The sequence below is a fragment of the Ambystoma mexicanum genome, chromosome 5p (assembly GCF_040938575.1).
Source record: "Ambystoma mexicanum isolate Mex_15411 chromosome 5p, UKY_AmexF1_1, whole genome shotgun sequence".
Classification (NCBI taxonomy): Eukaryota; Metazoa; Chordata; class Amphibia; order Caudata; family Ambystomatidae; genus Ambystoma; species Ambystoma mexicanum.
Genome location: NC_090930.1, coordinates 514,366,847 through 514,382,772, shown reverse-complemented (window position 1 = coordinate 514,382,772; position 15,926 = coordinate 514,366,847).

Below are 15,926 nucleotides of genomic sequence, written 5' to 3'. Positions count from 1 at the left end.
ACAGCTGTAGGTTACAGCTGTACTGGGTGGCGAGTAAGAGACGGGCGGGTAGGGTCCAGCGAGTCAAGTGGTGCGAAGGACAAAATGATGGCCTAGGTGTTCAGGAGAGACTCCTTGAAGAGGTGGGTCTTGAGTTCTTTTCTGAATTGTAGGAGCTTGGGGGCGAGTTTGATGCTGATGTGGAGAAGGTTCCATAGTCTTGGGGCGCAGGCAGAGAAGGCTTGTTTTCTGGTCCTTTTCTTTTTTGCAGTGGCGGATTTCACGTCTGCACGTGTCCTGGCTTCTCGTGGTGTTCTGTCCACCAGAGATGCTGAGTTTCTCTGCGAGGTAGCTGGATGACTTCAGTATGACTGCCGTATGGATGACTTGAAGGTAATTTATGCCTGCAGTGGGAGCCAGTGAAGGTCAATGAGGGCTGGGGTGATGTGGTTGTATCTGTGTAGACCCTTGAGGAGATGTTCGGCCATATGTAGGACACTTCTCAGCATTGGTCGAAGTGTATGCAAAGAAGTAGTGGAACTATGTTCCCTGCTGGCCCACTCCCATTCCCCACAAACCCCATTACCACGCCTCCTCCCACACGCAATCCAAACCCCAAACGAACACACCTCTTGTTTAAGGAAATGTTCAGTGCAGTGCACTGAAGTGCAAGTTTGAACAACTTCCTACACTTTTATTTTAAAACTAAACCATTCCGGAACGTTTTCTTTTTAAAATAAAAGTATAGGAACAGTAAACAATTTTTTAAAAAGTAGATGAGGTCTGCCCCCAACCTCTTCCACCCACTTCGACCACTGCTTCTCAGAGCACAAGGGAGGATAATAGGATGCCTTCAAGGAGTGCATTTCCTCCATCCAGGTGGGATAAGACCAGTGCTTGAACAGTGGATCTAAAGCTGTCTGGAGGGAGGAAGGGCTTGACTTTCCATAGTAGTGAGAGCTGATACCAAGCTGTCTGAGTTTTCTTAACTATGTGTGTCTTGAAGGCAAGGGGCCCCTTCACTGGATGTCCAAAGAGGAGCACAAAGGGGCTGAAAACCAACACTGCCTTGAGGCACCTATCAATAGGCAAACAGCAGGAATGGTAATAGAAGGTTCCATTTCCTTCTCAGGGGCACCTCCAAGGCACCCAACATGTCTTTGAGAGTTTTGTTGAATCTCTCAACCAGACCATTGGTTTGGGGTGTTAAGATCTAAAGAATGTGTAAGTTACACCACACTCCGTCCACATTGCTTGCATGCAAGTAGACATGAGGTTGGATTCCCTGTCAGAGACAACCTCTTGAGGGAAACCCACTCTGGTAAAGAAATACCCATGAGAGACTTGGCCACCACATTGGCAGTTATGGTCTGAATGGGTATAGCCTCATGGTAGCTAGTGACATGATCAACCAGTACCAGGATGAACCTGTGTCCACGTGATATAGGAGGATCTACGGGGCCGACAATGTTGATGCCTACCCTCTCAAATGGTGTGCCAACTACTGGCAAAGGCTGCAGTGAGGTAATGAAACAGCCTCCTGTAGACACTGCCTCCTGTATTACCAGACAGCTGACAAGTGGGGCAGGTCCTGCAGCGGCTTTTCACTTCTACTTCCATCCTGGGCCAGTAGACGTGGGCTGAGAACCTCTGCATGATCTTCTTAGTGCCAAGATGACCAGCTAAGGGCACCTCATGTGCCAACTGCAGAAGTAAGGGCCTGTAGAACTGTGGTGCAGCCACCCTCTTGACTGCACCAGGTACTCGATCAGTGGGCCCACTATAAAGGAGCTCACCCTCCCAATAAATCTTGAAAGACCTAGGCACTTCACCTTGTGCCTGGGCATGGACATGTCTACTCAGACCCTCAAGAGTTTGGGACTATCAAAAATCCCCCCTAGAGGGCCCACCTTCAGCCAGCAGGTATTGAAGGTCAGGGTGGAGCTCTGAGTTGAGTACCACTCCCTGAGGAGGGTCCTTGGTTTTTTCTCCCTCAGGAGTTGATTTTAGGGTCACCACTGGGACCAGGCCCTCTTGAGCTTTGTCCACAGTGGGCACTGCTGACGCAGCAGGTAGCGAAGGGGCCCTCTTCGCAGAGGTGGCCTTCTTGCTATTTCTTCTTGCCTTGGGTTTGCCATTTGGCATGGGTAACCGACTATCAGTCAGACCCTGTTTGGCCTGTGACCTACTGACTGCAGCAGCAGCCAGGGGTGACCGATCAGAAAATAACCCAAATCAGCTAGGTCATTTCCCAGCAACACATTGGCAGACACACTGGCCCTCATTACAACAAAGGCGGTGGACCATGGTGCTATTAGCACCATGGTCCATGCCGGATTCCGCCATGGTGGATGGCGGAATTACCGCCCCATTCCAAGCTGAGTGGGGCGGTAATTCCCCATTCACCATTTGCCCTTCCCCATTCCCATTTTTTCCCCATAGGGCATAATGGGGATGGGAAAGGCGCTAATTACGGCACCGTAAATTACGGTGCCGTAATAAGCACCAAGGTCGCTTAGCGCCTTGGACTTTAACGCCTGCAAAAAGCAGGCGTTAAAGTGTGAATCAGGCGTTAAGGGTTAACGGCACCGACGGCGCCGTTAAACCCTTAACGCCTGACTTGTAATGAGGGCCACTGTCTTGTAAAATTACAGGCTACCTGGCTGTCTTGTTAATAATCTGGATGGTGACTAAGGCTACAGGAGCACGTTTGGGAGGTCCACCAGCTAACCTAGGGGTTCTCAGAGGAGCACCTACATTGTCCTCTGGCCTGATCAGGGTCCTGTCTACCACTGTCATGCTAGCCCCAATGTCTGGCAAACCAGTGGATGGCTGGCCATTAATGAGGACACTTCTAAAAACTCTCTGGGTAAGTGGGATGCCTAAAGACACTAAACTGCTCCCATGTGCTCTAAACCTCCAACCCAAAATTCAATCTCACTCACAACCTGTTGGCCTGATTGTAGGTCAAAAACCACCACATACAATCATAGCTTAAAGTATTGTATTTCACAATATGAGTACTGTTGTTTAATATCCAAATGGCATAATACATGTAACAAAAGAAGTGGGCACGTGTTTTGACCAAAGGTCCTCCTCAGGGCTTGATACCTATTCTGACATGATATATATCCATTGCCGAATTAATGTATACACAACATCAATGTCAGTATTGTTCAAATAATAAATATAAACACAACTCAAGATAGATAAGGCACAATGTGCATAATTACAAGTGTGGGTGTCCGGAAACAAGGGTGCCGTTAAGATTACCGGCACACTATGAGTCGGGCAGCCCCGGTAGGCAATTTCTACACGGAAGCACCGGCACCGTTAAGAACAGTGCCGGCGCTTCCGTCTCCCCACTTCCTTAGAATCCTATGGGACTCTATGGGAATGGGGAGTAACAAAATCTGGCGCCTGACTTCCTGCGTCGCCAGGACTTGTAATGTCCAGGTTGCACTGGGAAGTCAGGCGTCGGATTCAGCGCTACAATTTTGGCAGCAACCCGCCGGTCGCACCGGCGGGTTACCGCCAACCTCGTAATAAGGCACAATGTATATGGAATACCAGATTGTGAATGAATTATACATGTACATAATTAGTAACCACTTCATACGGTGGTTAATTAGGGGGAGAAAAGGACAAAACAAAGGGAGAAACAAAGCGTAAGGGAAAGGGGCTACAAGAAAAAATGGAAGAATAAAATAATTCGCTTCATTTGTGTACATCTCATAAATTCTCTAATCAGTAGATGATAAGTTAATTAGTAGTGTGAACCTCACCCATACACTTCACCATTGTGATGCTCACTCATTAGTGTGTATATCCTTATAGGATTGTGTACACCTGACCAAGCGTCAGCGTGTCCCAATAAAAATTACAAATACACTTGTCATGTGTGTGGTGTGGTTAGCCAATCACATGTTACCTAATGTCTAAACCCCTAAATTGTGGGAATTGCTATACTTGGGGCAATGCCTTAAGTGAAAGCCAGTCACCCCTGAGTGTGAATTCTGCCGTCATGCACACACGTTTAACATAAGACCTGGAATAATGACAAATTGTCCTGATACAGCATGGCCCTGCTGCCATGCTCTAATGAGAACCAACAAGGTCCAGAGTCAGCATTCAAACTGTGAATTCCAAATTCTAAAAGTTGCGGTTCCACAAACTTGCAAAATTACAGTTGCCCCTTAAAAAAGAAAAATATCCGTTATTAGATACATTAATTATCTGCGAATACTGTGTTCCCCTTTTAAGGGGATGTGCCCCTGAAGTTCCCCTGTCACAGAAGCCATCTGGCCTGCCCTACAAGGGGCCTCAACACCATGCCCCAGATGTCTCTGATGGGATTGTCCAAGAACCAGAGAGCTAGTGGCTTAGACTGCTGGCCAATAGTGTCAGGCATAACATGCCATCGGAGAACCAGAGCATGTAACGAGGAAGGTAACTTGCCTGCCCTGTGTGCACCCCATGACACTGTTCTCACTCTGCCTGTTCTGTGGGGGACCCAACACCGAGCCAATGCCATCACCCTGCCTACCTGCCACGGATTACACCCTGGCTGCCTGCCACCATCGTTCCCCGGCATGCCATTCCATCGAAGGACCAGGCCAACGTGGGCTTAGAAGAGGTACCTACCGGCCCCCCTGAGTTCAACCAACAGTTGTAATCTGACCAACAAACGTGGAAGGCCATGACACCCGCTGCATGGAAGAGGTACGCTGGGCAGGGTAAGGGTTGCAACTACTCAGGAGTGCTTGTGTGCCCTCACGTGCCACTGAAAAGCAGCACGTCATGGACAGGAGGAGCATTGCCAAGAAAGGGGGTGAGTGATGTCCCATCACCTCGTACACTGTAAGAAGGTCGTCGGTCAGACTGAACACCCAGCGAGCTACGTCTCGTTGAACTGCCCTAAAGTCAAGGGACTATGCTGAAGTGGCCCCTAGCACTTGCCAGGTGATGCTTTGCCGATTTCTGAACTGCACTGTCAATGGACTGGGATCCTGAGAAGGGATTCCTGCACGGACTTCCCACAACATCAAGGGTCTATGCCAATGTGGCCCCTGGCATCACCCGCCAGGTGCATCTTTGGTTTTGGAACTGCACCATAAATGGACCTGGTCCCGGGGAAACGACTCCGGAACGGATGCTGATACAAGTTGAACTGGTCTCCTGCAGTCCTGCCATTGCTTTAAGTGGACTCAGTAAACATGCGTTTTGATGCTGTGAACCTACATCGTATTAACATGCTTAAAGTCGTCTCAGTAAAGGACAGGGATGTGAAGCTGTGCTCCTGCATGTGGTAGGGGTGCTCTATATGGTACCAGTGGCTATCCGTGAGCGTCAGGCAATGGTGGCAAGTCCATACCCCAGGTTAATAAAGGGTTTATAGCACCTCCTGTTTGTAGTTGGTTCTCGACCCTGAAGTAATGTCGTTCTGTAACGGGAGGGGGGAAGATCAGTTACCTTGTGTTACCGGTTGTTTTTTTCCTTATGAAAAAGGAGGGATGTTGTGTAGTGAACCATCCCGTGTGTGTTGCCCCTTTAAGGGGATGTGTCCCCTCCCCCTTGTATTGCCCTTTTAAGATGGGCCATGACTTTGTCATGGCCCAAGCTAATAAAAGGGAGTCCTGCAGGCATGTGGGACAAAACAGCTGCAGACTCCAGAAGAGGAGCAACTGAGTCTGTGTCTCTTTTCTTGTGGGAGGCACAGTCCTGCATGCCCTGATGCTGTGGAACCCTTGTGCCAGCACAGTGGCAGAGGCCTGCACGGTCAGGGGCATGGCTGGCTGTGCCCCCACCCTCATTGGTGCTGATGTCCGAGAGTACCAAGGGGGCCTGCCGATGACCACGGCAGGCTCCAACCCTCACAGGCACTGGGCCTGTCATTTGCGCATGGGTGCAGCAATATGGGGGCCGGCCAGATGTGCATGGCAGGCCACACATTACAACTGGGTAGTTCCCTGGTAACATCAATGCTAACGTCGGCAAAAGCCCGAACCGCATCTAGTTGCTATCGTGATTCAGTCCCTCTGCAGAGTAAGGAAACTAAGAAAACAGCGTTCTCAGTCCCACATCCCATGCAGGCTACGTGCTACCCAGCAAATGTGTGTAGTAACCATGCGTAAGCTTATCCGATGTCTTGTGGACGTTAGGTCCACTCCGCCGCAATCGACCTATGTGGTAAAATCCTGTTATTCACATCCTCACGCCCACCATGGAAAAACCCTAATATAGACATCTGAAGTTGTACGCTCCACGTGTGACATCAGATGTCATTAACATTTGTAAACAAGACAAATGAATGTTCGAACAAGTAAACGTTTTTATCAAAACATGAACCCAATAAGTAACTGTGTGAGTTTTATAAATCAGTCGAATGCAGAACCACCAATTTTAGAAACCCAACCATCTGCAAGTAAAACACTTACAAGTACAGTAACCATTTTGCGATTGCTTTTACACCTTTACTCAAGGACAGGCCATTGTTGTTTGAGCGTACAATATTAATTGTCATTTGAAAAAATGTTAACAAATTGGGAAACACATTTAAAAATCTAAGTGACCAACAGCAGTTTCAAATACCGATATATATTCACGACCAAGTAATGGAGGTAGTGTCTATTGACACAAATATAGTAAATATATATTCACTCAAAAATACATTTGTTAAGGGGACGTTATAGTTAAATTGCAGTACTAAAAACCTATGCAATTCACTAAAAACACTTTACAAACGTGCCATTATGGTTCAAAGTAAAACCGAAAACCCCTGAAATTCAACAGTTATGGTAGGCTAAGCAAATATACCTGCCCTCACCACTGTGCACTGCTAACACTAACACCCAGGACCTGAAAGATGGCATCACAAATGTCATTGATGACTTCACTGATGATATCACATGTGTAGCCCCTTTGTTTTTGTTCACTGCTATATATATATATATATATATATATATATATATATATATATATATATGTATATATATTTCAGTAAAAAAACTTTGTAAAAGGGACGTTATGGTTCAAAGTAAAACCGAAAAAACCTTCACATTCGCTAGTTATGGCAAGCTAAGCAACCATAACTCATACCACCTACGTGCATTGCACCCAGGACATCAAAGATGACATCACAAAAAATAAAGCCACACGTAAACAAAGTTAATAATGCGTTAATAGCGACCTTTCACAGTGTAAACAACATTAAAAAAAAATTGCATACACTCCAATTATTGCATATTTCTCAATAAAATACATAGACATAATAATCGTTGGGAGTAATAGTCTAAATTTGCAAAGCACTAACGTGTGCTACTAAAAATTACTTGTTATAATCCGGGGCGGCTTTGGCGGGTCGGATTACAAAAGAAAATCCTTTTTCAAGATGCCCACCATAGAAAGGGAAGGCGGTTATTTCATACATAGTCCCTCTTCCCTTTCCATGGTAGGCTGCAAAAAGCACAAGTATGTGACGTGACGCAGAAACTGTGAATAAACATACAGCGATGTACAACCTAATAACTTACATTTTGAAATAATAGACTGGACTGTAAAAGAAAACGTGAACATTTTAGAGTTCGTAAAGTTGCTTTATTTAACAACAAACTGTCAGAGACCATCGCAGTAATTCCATTTTCAATGCAATGATTACAATATTTCTACGAGCGACATTGCAAATGTTAAAGATGAGGAACACGTTGTTTTTTTCCATACAAAAAGGTTGGGTTCTTTGTTAAAGCAGCCGCTTTGTTTACACAGAGATTTCCAAGAAGGCGCCATGAGCTTGAGCCTACAGCACCATAAATGATGTGATGTTGCTTCGAATAGCGAGTTCAGCGTACGGACAAAGCGGGCTTAGAGTGTCATCCCACATAATTGTTATGGACAGGCAAACGCTCACGAGCAGTTGTATTTGCCGGCCGAAAAAGCCCTCACTCGGCATCTGAAAACTGTGGCACGGACAGTATGGCAATATGTACCTGGAAACGTTACAGAAAATACGTGTCAATAACCAACCTCTACCAAAAAATTTCAAAAAAGACACAAAAAATGTTCAAAGTAATACACAAATGTAACTGGTCAAACATGACATTTTACTGAAATGTTACTAATGACCCTGACCATGTGTACCTATAGTAAAAGGCTACAAACGCCGAGATTCTGCATGCACCGTAAGAGAAAAAAAAATGCCAACTACACAGGAAGTGGATAATGCAGTTATGAAAGCAAAATGAATGGACAATAAAAAAAATATATTACGTCTCGTGATTGCAAACAAGACGAAAAGAACATGCAAACTGATACACAAAAGCGGAACCTGTGTACTCTGCAATATTACAGGAAATATGTAACAGCGCAGAAAGATAATACTTTAGTTATATTGGCACAATTACATTTTCGGTAATGTAAAAATAAAGTGTGGTTCGCTGTACAGTGGGCAAAAGTAAACTTACATAATATTTGCTGCCTCCATTCTTTCTCTGCAAGTCAGACACCCATGTGTTCGCAACTTTTTAAAACATAACCTTATGAATTGCTATTTTTTTTTTACCCTTTCATTCCGTGAATTTCTTCAAAGCTTTCCCTTTCTCTCAAGGTAAAAAAACAATGGCCCCTTATACATTCACTCGGATGTGCAGGCGTATTGAGCGTCCTTCTAATAAAGCAAATCATGCAACCTTCAGTCAGAAGCCAAATACATTCTTACTTCGCATCAACATATTGAAATCCAATTATGAGAACCTCTACTCCCATACACCTCCAGAATCGCTGTTTCCAGCAAAGAGGGCAGATGGTGGCCTTAGTTTTCAAAATGTAGGACACCAGTCTGACAGCAATATAATTCCAAAAACATTTCAACCCGCACGCTCTAATTGGTAGTGGTACAGCGAGCACTAACTTCCATTTAAACGTATGACTTTGGTGACAAGAAAACTCCACTTTTTCAGTTTGTGCTCCCACATCCCATCCTACCCCCCTCAAAGTATTACTATGAAATAGTATTACAGAAGTGTGACACGTGCAATGCTGTCTTGTTTTGTATGTGTTTCTGGCGATGTCCGCGTACACCAAAACATGAATAAAACATAGCCGGGGCACCGAAGAAAGCTAACGTACTTTATGCTGCTCCACAACCAATCAGGGAAAGCGCCACATGTCCGTGGGCACAAACTTTTTCCCCCATTCAGTCTAGAGGGAAAACAGACATTTTGAGAACCCCCCTCTTAAAATTCCCCCCCTGCACCAAACACCACCAAACTTTCCAAAGATATTCAGAGTGTCCGATATATTTTTTTTGCAAACTTTGGTGAGGACTCGTCCAAGGGGAGCGCAGTTATAAGGCACCCAAAAAGTGCTCTTCCTATGGAAACAGCAATTTCACCATAACAACACAGCCACTAACGTGCCTTTCTAATATGCTGCAATGGGTGTGGCCAGGGCCTAGAGTTTTAGGAGTGTGGTGTACGGCCTACGGCCTGCAGCCATGCACCCAAAACTCTACATCCTGACCACAAACCCCTTGAGTGATGTGCGAAAGAACAGTTGTATCGATAGGTGTGGTATGCTTCTCTTGTTCTAGCCAGAGGCTAGACTCCTAGCTGTATGTCTATAGATATTACAATGTGTGGGTGTGCAGTGGCTTATATCTCCAGTGCTTTTAACTTTGTTCTTGGGTGCGTGTCCTTCGGCCATGCACCCAAGACTGTACACACTCCCCACAACCATCTAATCGATAATTAATACTACAGGTGTATCCATTGCTGTGAAATGCTGCGGTGGTTGTGGCCAGAGCCTACAGTCTTGGAAGTATGGCCTTCGACCTCCGGCCATGCATCCAAGACTCTAGGCCCTGGCCACTACCACTGCAGCATGTCACACCCATGGCGGCGTACTATTCAATAGCACACCCATAGGAAAAAATAATGTAATAACGACATGTACTCAATTTTAATGGTCGCTAACACCACGCGTGTCCTTAGAACAGTTTCACGGTGCTTGTTCACAGCACGGACTGAAATACTACCCTTATTAAACCCCTCATTTTCTGCACGTACAAACATCCCGAACAAGGTGGGCATAGAGAATACATCATTAACATCTGCAGCCCAAACAAGTACAGTATTTCACCCATCTCTTACTCTCTGAACCTCCCCAAGCTCTGTAGGAGATCAAAATAGTTCCCTAAACAGCATTTCGCATGGACACTACATCATTAACACCTGCTTCCCAAACAAGTACATTATTTAACCCATCTCTTACTCTGTGAACCTTCCCACCGCACTGTAGGAGAGCAAAACAATTTCCGAAACAACATTTCGCCTCTGGTGGCGACCACGCTGTCTTCGGATCCAAAATGTCGGGCGCATCCACACATTCTGACGCTCATCACGGCTTTCTGCAACCAATCGGCAGAGACGTTGCGGTCATGATGCCAGCCCCTTAGCCAATTGGTATCTTGTCCGCGGAGCGAACAGGGAAGTGTGACCGCGGAGCGGACATAGATATCACACATTTTTTGAGGCCTACTTTTTGGTCATTTTAAGGAACACTACTGGACGGATTGGCACCAAATTTACAAAAGCACGCTTTCGGGACCAAGTTCCTGCTCCTGGTGCAAATCTGGTGAAAATCCATCCAGCGGTTTGGGCTGTCGGCGTGCGCAAAGTTTTTCCCCATTCAGTCTATGGGAAAAAGACATTTTGGGACCCCCCTATAACTTTTTCCCCCCTAGACGAATCCTCACCAAACTTTGAGAATAACTTCAGAGTGGCCCATATACCTTTTCTGCAAAGTTTGGTGAGGATTCGTCCAGGGTGAGCAAAGTTATAAGCCGCCCAAAAAGTGTTCTTCCTATTGAAACAGAAACTTAATCATAACTACACGGCTACCGTGGCCTTGTAATGAAATAGTTATATGCCTTGCTCATCTTCCAAGGCACCACAAGAGGGAGCACAAAATACAAAACATTTGTTCCCGTGAAAGAACCAAAGGATGCTTAGTGATTTTGCTCTCATCAAGCAGCTTCTATGCAATCGAGGGTCTGTAAAATGTGTGCATTACACACTACTATTAGCTAGAGCCCACATGATCTACCGAATATGACCTACATGAAAATGAACCCGTGGCTCTCTCAAGCCAATCCCTTACAACATGGTGGGGGTGTCCAATCCCTTGTGATCTCATCATCTATGTGGCAAAAACTCCATCCATGCACGTCCATCTAAATGTGCTAGAAGTTGGAATGCTTAAAAATACATACATGGCCAAGGCCCATTAATGCAAGGTCAAAAGAAGGTTTAATGAATAGTCATGAACGGACCAGCCCCGGGAAACTCTCCCAAGGAATTTGAAGAACAATAATATAAAAAGGACCCGTTGAGAACTGGTTAAGAAACTTGTTATAATACCCCATTTGATTGAAACTAATTTAACTACAGTAGATATTTTAACGTGCTCTAATTCCCCAGGCAAACTTGAAAGATGTCAAAGATTGATTCGTTCCGTGTGGTCTTGTAATTCCAAATGTAAATATTCTCATAATACCTTATGAAGAGGTTGGCTAATGGGGGCGGTATAATTATACCACATTGCAACCCCCCTGGTTTGTTTATAAACCTAAGTGTCGAAAATAAATACAATATAAGTCAATGTGAAGTTCAGCATCTCTCTCAGCATAGTGAGATGCAACAAACACGATGTGTACAATTTGCAGTGAAAAGGTGTGCTCCAGCACCTTGAAGCATCTCTTGTGCTAGATGGAATTACCAATAACGATCTCAAACCAAATAATTGGAAAAACTCAAAGAATATGGCAAAGTACAACTTTATTCTTAATTTAATAAAGCAGGGTCAACTGCCAGACATTGTACTGATGCTTGCACGCTTACACTCAAACTTGATAACACAGAGGTCCTATACCCCAACATGTGTAATCTATGACGTCATCCTACGTGGAAAACTGTAAAACCTATTAGCTGGAGGAATTGGTTAGGGGAACATATATAATTATAATTATAGAATACATAGGGGTTAGTACACTATTGGCTGTCTCTTATCTGTGAGGCACACCTGAAACTACCTCTAAATATGTATAATACTGATTATAGAGAATAAAATGGCAGTGGATTGGTCTATACAACTTTGTATAGCAGGTTGCCCCATAGACCCACTGATTGGTTGCCATTCTCACCCACCCTTGGACTTTAAGCTTGGCTAGAAGCACGTAAGTGAAACGAAACCAAGGTGCTTGAATTACGCCACATTACACCCCACTATCCCAATTAATCCATCATCTCTCATCACTCCAGCCATGAGCCAAAGATTCCCATCTGTTGTTGAGCTTGTAGCCTGATCTCTGTTCTGGGACATTCAAGGAAGTGTAAGCAGTTTTCTTCTTCTTTAATCTAACAGAAATATGTCTCATCCATGGCTTATCCGTCTGCCTCCCTTTGTGCTTTGCAGCTATTCCTTAAAAATATCATCCTTGATCCCAAGCCAACATAGACTCCTTTTTGTTTTGCACATGAAGCTGTTCTTCCAGCATCTCCCGACTCTTCAACACTGATCTGTTTCTGAGGTAGCTGAATTGAATGTTGACACAAGTCAGTGTCAATTTTCCAATTATGGCTGTCCTAGCAATGTTATATATTCCTCTATAGCATCCTTCTATATATATTCTCTCCCTTACATTACTGTGCATTTACACTTATTGGTCAGCAGTTACTTTGTCATCTTTTGCATTTATGATTACTTCATCATTTTGTACGTGTTTCTCTTCTTACTCCAATTACATTGTCTCTCATAAGTATTGTACTATCGTTTCAGAATGGCTCTGTATATTTGCTTTATGACATCATTCCTCCTGTATCAGGTTTCACTCAGCGCTTCATAATGTCCAATGGTGCGTGCTGACATCCTTCCACATGGCATCCATCCATGCTTTCAGTTTGAGGGTACATTTGGTACGGCTGTCTGAGTGTATATCGTCTCTTGTATACTCAATGCGGTATAGGAACAACACATGGGGTCCCATATAGAGCTCTTCTCCTATTGTTCCAGTATAACGGTGGAGAGGGGGTGGGAGGGGATAATGCGACCAACTGCTCCTCTACGTTTCCCCCTCTGGTCGAGTCTTGGACCACATTCTTCTCTTCATTCTCTTTTATCATCTCTTCATACTGTTGTTTCTTGGACCCATACCTTTGTCACCCCTTTCAGGTGACCTGCATTCTTTATATGTTCATCCACACTCCAGGTCATGTGGCAGCAATCTCCTGATGGTGGACAGAATATCCATCATCCTACATATTTAGTATCATCCTTAGGGTAGTAGAACTTCATTCCTGGGGCTGCAAGGGTACTTTTCTTTATATTCTCACAGGTACTTTCCTCATTTTGCATCTGCTCACCAGTTTCAGCATCTATATCAATCATGATATCCATCCCAATAGCTTTCTTGGCTGTCTTCTGGCATTGCAGCAACATGATCCTTATAAGAGAAAATACTAGCAATACTAATACTAGTAATGCTCCAAGTAATTTGAAGGCATTTGCCAGGCATGTTGGAACCCATGAAAACAGATATGAAAACCAGCCATCCTCCTCAGTCTTGGCTACTTCATCCACCATTTCTGTGTGTAAGGTTGACAACATTATTTCTGCGTCTGTCAAAGTCCCATTCTCTTCATCATGGACATGTATAAAATGTACAGCAAGAGGGCCCGATCTTGGCGCACACGCCTCATTCCATTGCTGTAATTAAGTGCAGGACATACCTGTTCTGGAGGGCCATGAGCCTGATTTCTCTGATCACATAAAATCCTTTTATTGTTGTATTGATCATTTGCAGCAGCTCCCATCTGGTTATCTGTAACCACTTAGCATTTATTGCAGTCTGAATTCCTGGCAGGAATATAACTGTGAATATCACTGCTGTTCTGCAGAACAAATTATGCTCATCTGGAATGTTATAATAGGCTTGTATTGAGTTTGCTTTGAAGTAATTATCTCTCCTCTGTCTGCTTTGATGAAGCAATCTTTTTTTCCTCAGCTCCGTGTCAATTTTTGTGAAGTCTTTAATCTGCAGGTCCCTTTGTGGTACTACTAAGGCTTGTATGCTTATCAGTACCAATGAACAAATTCCTCCCCATTTTGGTGGCAAATGTATGTATGCTCTCAACGCACAGGCCCAGCAATGGTCCAACAGGACTGATGTTCCTTCCTTCATGCCTGGCACATCAAAAACTCAGCCACACTTGGGGTTTTCCCCAACTTTCACTGTGCCATTATGTCTGAAGCATAAAGACACATTCTTCAGGGGTAGTATCTGCAATGCCCCACCTCATTGTCGACCAATGTTAACAATCTTTAAATCTTAGGCCATTGGTTTTTGCATTGCTTTTCTGCATTTGCCACAACTACTTCCCATGTCCGGTTAATGCCGTTGCTTTGCACGCAATCAGTCCATCAGCCCATCCTTCAGGAATAAGCACTGCTCCTTTAATTTGTAGCTGACCTCTTTCCCAGAATTCTCATTTGTCTTCCCCATTCTTATTCCTGCATTGTAACACCTTATTTTCTTCAATCTTGATTCCGGCTCCATGTATTGCAGGCTGTTTTTTATTTTATTATTTGATGCACTGTTAATGGCTTTTCTCTTGTACATAATTGTCTTCTCTTTGAGATGTTGCTGTATTCACCCACAATATGGATGCTCTTCTGCCTTGGAACTGTCCTCTAGTTTGGCAAAGTGCAAGGTGTGTGGGGCAATGTGCCTTTTTTAACTAATACTTCTGTTGCTATGACTATTTTATAGGTTCCCAATGCATAAGGTAAAAGGAACACACATAGCAGCTTTCATCTGATGTTCTTCTTCCCACCTTCCTCGTGTGCTGATACCATAGATTATTCTTTAAATGGGTCGAATTATCAAGATACATTTTTATATCTTCATGATCTTCCCCAACATCCCTTTTAAATTGAAATAAATGGCTACTAAGATTTTATAAAAAATGCTGTTTTTGATTTCATCAGGGGCAGTAGTAAATGTTTCATTGTCACCCACCATCTCTGTATTGTATATGTGTAAATGTCATAATATTCAGGAGGAAAACAGAAATCATAATGAAGAATGATGCCACAATTATTATTCCATGGAAACTCATTGATTTTCTTGATGGCAATGAGCCTCTTACATTCCGAAACCTCCTAAATTCTGCTCAGACTTTTAATATGTTACTATGTAAGTCTCTATGAATCACACCTTTATATCAAGAACTGCAAGATGATTGCTATAATTATTTTAAAAATAACATGATTGTTCTTAGGATTTCCATATGCGTGGTGATGTTGATGTATCTTCTTATTAGAGCTGGATAAGGCTGTAATATGTAGGTAAAAACAGCATACAATAATGTGTGTAATGTTATTGCAATAAAGATGAAGTGTGATTTTCTTCTTTCAGCTCTGGTAATTCAACTATACTCTGGTCAAATGTCACACAGATCAAGGAATAAAAGTAACCAAAAATAGATATAGGAGGAAAGCAGTTGCCTAGAACAATTGGCAGAATATTGACCCCTACCAACTAGGCACAATTCTGTGTGGAGATCCCCCCACCTGGGCAACCCTTAAATAAAGATATATTGTACAAGCCCAGTCCATATATTTTTCAAAAGAATCTTATTTCCTTCTAAAATAGTTGTACAACCCCAATGTACCTGTAATAGCAGAGTTTGTCGTCGGGTCGTCGACGGATCCTTCTGCAGCGGCTCCCTTTAAGGCAGGAGCCATAGATCGTCGAGATCCCACGAGGAAAAAGGGGTGAACGACGACAGCGAGGTGGCAGCTTCATTCCTAGTGGTGATTGGCGACGACGGAGCGTTGGCGTCCTGCAAGGAAGAGGCATGCGGGGCACCTCGATGACGATAGTTCAGGACCAC